Source organism: Carlito syrichta, unplaced genomic scaffold (genome assembly GCF_000164805.1).
Source record: "Carlito syrichta isolate Samal-C Ts95f unplaced genomic scaffold, Tarsius_syrichta-2.0.1 Scaffold305656, whole genome shotgun sequence".
Lineage (NCBI taxonomy): Eukaryota > Metazoa > Chordata > Mammalia > Primates > Tarsiidae > Carlito > Carlito syrichta.
The window spans coordinates 420076-425520 of NW_007249752.1; the positions used below are offsets into that span (position 1 = coordinate 420076).

The window sequence follows — 5445 nt, forward strand, 5'->3', positions numbered from 1 at the left end:
ATTCCATATATATATATATATATATATATATACATATATATAGATATATATATAGAGAGAGAGAGAGAGAGAGAGAGAGAGAGAGAGACCCCCATGGTTTTTTTTATCCATTCATCTGTCGATGGACACTTAAGTTGTTTCCATATCTTGGCTATTGTGGATAATGTTGTAATGAACATGGGAGTGCAGATATCTTTACAAGGTGGTCATCTCATTTCCTTTGGGTATATGCCCAGAAGAGGAATTTCTAGGTCATGTGATCATTCTAGTTTAGATTTCTTCGGAAACCTCCATACTGTTTTCCATAACAGCGGCACTAACCTACATTCCTACCAACAGTGTACAAGAGTTTCCTTTGCTCCACACCCTAGCCAGCATTTGATATCTTTTGACTTATTGATAATAGTAATCCTAACAGATGTGAGGTGGTATCTTATAGTAGTTTTAATTTGCATTTCCTTGATGATTAATGATGCTGAGCGCTTTTTCATATACCTGTTGGCATTTGTTATCTTGGGAGAAATGCCTATTCAGATATTTTGCCCATTTTCAAATCAGGTTATTTGTTTTTCTTTTATTGAGTTGTATGAGGTCTTTGGAAATTTTGGATTTTAACCTCATAACAGATATACGGTTTGCAAATATTTTTCCCAGTCTAGAGGCTGCCGTTTCATTTTAGTGTTTTTTTGTTTTAGAGAAGGTTTTAAGTTTGATGTAGTCCTGTTTATTTGTTTTTGCTTTGGTAGCCTGAACTTTGGTGTGATATCAAAAAAATCATTGCCAAGGCCAATGTTCAGAAGATTTTTATTCGTTTTCTTCTGGGAGTCTTAAGGTTTCAGGTCTTACATTTAGGGCTTTTTGGTTGTTGTTGTTGTTTTAGTTTTAATCCATGGTGTTTGGTGTAAGATGAAAATCTAATTTCATTCTTCTGCATGTGGAAACCCAATTTTCCTAGCACCACTTATTGAAGAGACTATCCTTTCTTCATTGTCTTTTAGTACCCTTGTCAAAAATCAGTTGGCTGTATATGTTTAGGTTTATTTCTGGGCTCCCTATTCTGTTCTACTGGTCTATATGTCTGTTCTTATTCCAGTACCATACTGTTTTGCTTACTATAGCTTCGTAATATAATTTTAAATCAGAAAGTATAATGCCTCCAACTTGATTTTTCTTTATCAAAATTGTTTTGGTTATTCAGTGTCTTTTGTGGTTTCATATGAATTTTAGGATTTTTTTTCTATTTCTGTGAAGAAGTCTCTAAGATTTTGATATTGGAATATCATTGAATATGCATGTTTCTTTGGGTAGTATGAACATTTTAATAATATTAGTTCTTATAATGTGTGAGCGTGGAATATCTTTCTATTTATTTGTGCTTTTTTCAATTTTTTTTTTGAGTCAGGGTCTCATGCTGTTACCCAGGCTGGAATGCAGTGGGACAATCACAGCCCACCATAGCCTCAAACTCTTGGGTTCAGGCAATTCTTCCATCTGCTCTCCTGAGTAACTAGGACTACAGGCACGTGCTACCATGCCCAGTCAATTTTAAAATTTTTTCATAGATAAGGTCTTACTATGTTGTCCAGGCTGGTCTTAAACTTCTAGGCTCAAGCAGTCCTCCTGCCTTGGCCTCTCAAAGTGTTGAGATTACAGGTGTGAGCCACCATGTCTGGCCATTTCCTAGGTATTTTTTTTAATGCTACCATAAATAAGATTATTTTCTTGATTTCTTTTTCAGCCAAGTTGTATGAAATGCTGCTGATTTTTGTCTGTCAATATTGTATTTTGTGACTTTACTAAATTAATTCATTAGTTCTGCTTTTTGGTTAAATCTTATTATTATTATTATTTATGAGTTGGTGTCTCACTCTTGTCGCCCAGACTGAAGTGCAGTGGCACGCTCATGACCACCGCAACCTCGACCTGCTGGGCTCAGGTGATCCTTCCGCCTCAGCCTTCCAAGTAGCCGGAACTACAAACGCGCACCACCATGCCTGGCTAGTTTTTTTGTGATTTATTATAGAGATGAGGTCTCACCAGTTTGCTTAGGCTGGTCTTGAATTCTTGGGCTCAGGCAATCCTCTCACCTTGGCCTCCCAAAGTGCTGGGATTATAGGCCTGAGCCGCTGTGTTCACTCTATTATTATTATTATTATTATTATAATACAGGATCATGCCATCTGCAAAGACCCTATCTATTAATATCATCACCTTGTGTTTTAAGTTTCAACACATAAATTTTGGAGAGACACATACATTCATACCATAGAAACATCCAAATTTTACCAACATTCTGTTTACGATTATTTATGTGTTCTCTGATAAGACGAAGGCTTTCTCTTCAGGTTTCCTCTTTTCCTCTTTTCTCTCTTAATAGACATCCTGTGAGGCTAGGAGTTCCAAATGCAGTATAATTCAGTAGTTTCAGGATAAGATTCTGCATGTGATTTTCAACAATCTCAGCTTTGCAGCTACAGGAGATAAAGGTCTCCTTCAAGGGACATATTGAAGATTTCAGGTCATGTATGTAGCTCTTGAGCTAGCAATTTGAATTCCTAAGCACTTCGTCTTCTTTTACCACTTTATCCAGCTACGTTAAGACCAGCCAACCAATCTCATCATATTAATAAGATTTCCAAAAATGTTTAAAAGTATCACATACACAGTCACCCAATTCTTTGCTTTCTGTAAATGGTTTATTAGGAGTACCCAGTAGAGATATTTTGTGTGTTTCTATTACCAGATCTCACCATAGACCATCAGTATTCTCTTTACTGCTGGAAATAAAGTCATTCATGCCTATAAATATAATCAGTATATTCATTTTCTAGGTGATAGAAATTTGATCTCCACTGTCAGCATATTACTATAGTATGTCTTGGTGATATTCTATCCTTAAATGAATGGATTATTACCCAGTATTGCCAGTTTATTGAAACTAGGATTCTTAGTGAGAGCCTAAGGCTCATTTCTGTCACAGGTTGGTAGCTAGGATCCTGTAGGAACACATACAGTAGCCTAGTATTTAGTCATGGTGACAGTGTTGCTGGTTAAATTGTGTTCCCCCACCCTGATCTTATATGTTGAAGGTCTTACCCCCAGAATCTCAGAATATTGACTGTAGTTGGAGACAGGGTCTTTAAGGGGATAATTAAGTTAAAATGAGGTCATATGTAGACAGCCTTAATTCAATAGAACTGCTATCCTTATAAGGGGAGGAAATTTGGACACAAACATGCCCAGAGGGAAAACCACGTTGAAGACACAGAGAGAAGATGGCCATCTACAAGCCAAGGAGAGAAGCCTCAGAAGAAACGAACCCTGCTGACACCTTGATCATGAACAACTAGCCTCCAGATTGTGAGAAAATGAATTTATGTTGTTTAAGCCACTCAGTGTGTTATGCCAGCCAGAGCAACTAGTACTAACACTAGGAAACCATTTTAGGGAATCAAAATCCTTGAACCTTGGTACTGGAAGGTCTGTTGCAGCCATTTTTTTTTCTTTCTTTTCTTCCCCTTTATGTTAGAAATGGAGTCTCACTATGTTGCTCAGGCTGGCACGCAGAAGCTATTCATAGGCTATTCATAGGCGCAATCGTCGTGTACTGCAGCCTGGAACTTCTAGTCTCGAGTGATCCTTCTGCTTCAGGCTCCCGTCTAGTGGGACTTGCAGGCTCGCACCACCATGCTTAACTTGGTTCATCTTCTTTGGCATATAAAATATCGAAGATCCATTCTTCCAGGGATGGAACAATTTTGATATTCCAGAGAGGTTTCAGGTAGGGATATTCAACTTGATCCTTAAACTATCTAGATAATATTCTCTCTGTGGATAGGTGGCCCTCCCCTATTTATTATTGTCTGCAGTTTATCTTTTCTTTGATTCCACCTTTTGGAGACACTCCCTCTGCTTTGAAAAGCGAGAGCGCAGCATCACTTCTGGAGAGTGGTAACAGTATCTCTACCAAGTGACTAGCCACTCCATCCCTAAGGGAACATTCTAAGTTCGGGGCACTGTGGCAAGTTACACTTCGGCTCTTTCGATTTAACCACAGTGCTTGTTGTGCTCCCTGGGTGCCCGGTACCGTGCAACGAAAGAGGGATGCAGAGCTCCCGCTGGAGAGTTGAGAGTCCTGAGAGGTCAGACTGCTGTCAGACAGGGCGCATGGGCATGCACGTGAACACGGTCATAGTAACATGGAACTTCCAGACTATAAACAATGGAAGATAGAAGGGACACCATGAGAAACTGTCCAGAAAAACCTGGCTTCACGGAGACCGAGAGAACCATGGGGATGCAATGAAGCTTGGAGATACATGGGTGGCTTTGCGAACAATGTTTCCTTTGTTGGTACATTATTCCAAGGATTCAAATGAGGATTTACTGCATGTGTGGTAGCTAGAGGGGCTGAATATTAGCTGGGAATCCCAGAATAAAGATAGGAAGCATCACTGAAGACATTACCTGCAAGGATCTTAGTGGCTTCTTAACTCTTCAAAATATTTCTTCACTGTAACCTACTAGTCTGTGTATTTGATCCTTCAAGAATATTAGTAAGACTTAATAAAGAAAAACATACACCAAAAAGAAAGAAAGAAAGAAAGAAAGAGGATGCAAAGTCAAACAAGACACTGTGCCTGCCTTTGTGGAAGAAAATGGCTCAAATACCGTGAGGTACTCTGGTGACAATAAATGGGAAATGATATAACAGAGTTCCTGGAATTATAAGCAGGAGACTTCGAAGAGTAACCTCACCAGGGTGACAGATATTGAGAGATTTATCTATCTATCTATTTATCATCTATCTATCTATCTATCTATCTATCTATCTATCTATCTATCTATCTATCTATCTATCTATACGAGGTCTGGCTGTGCTGCCTAGGTTAATCCTGAAATCTTGGGCTCAAGCGATCCTCCCTCCTCAGCCTCCCAAAGTGCTGGGATTGCAGGTATGAGTCACTGTGCCCAGCTGGCTCCTGCCTTTGGAAAGTGCACCAGGTTAAAAGACATGCCTGGAGAAAGGTAAATGCATACAACTTCCCACAGATCCAGGATTTCTTATACTTTTTTTTTTTTCTGGATCATTCTGCGTTTTATAATTTAAGAAGCTGTGTACAATGTTCTGGGCCCTTAGCATGGCACAAAAGAGCACATTCTTTGCTGCATACTGCAATTTGGAGAAAATGGGAAACATTTCAGACAAAGGGCCGGGAAGAGGCAGGAACTGAGCTGAAGGCGCAGAGACGTGGGCGGTGAGGCCACCGAGAGCGGGGGTATTGTGCAGTGTCTGGCGACGGGCAGGAGGGGGAAGCAAGCCTGTAATTTTTTTTTTTTAAGTTTGGAAAAGGAATCGGGAGCTATTTCTTGGTTTGTGAGCTCCGCTGTGGTTTCAGTTTGCCCTCAGAGGGCTGGCGTGTGGGTGGATGGCATTGTTCGATT

General features: G+C 39.7%; 1 pseudogene; it reads left to right on the plus strand.

Annotated features, from left to right (window-relative positions):
- LOC110595986 overlaps window positions 1–4458 on the plus strand; it is a 31701-nt pseudogene extending 27243 nt beyond the window's left edge.
- Window positions 4459–5445: the final 987 nt, after the last annotated feature.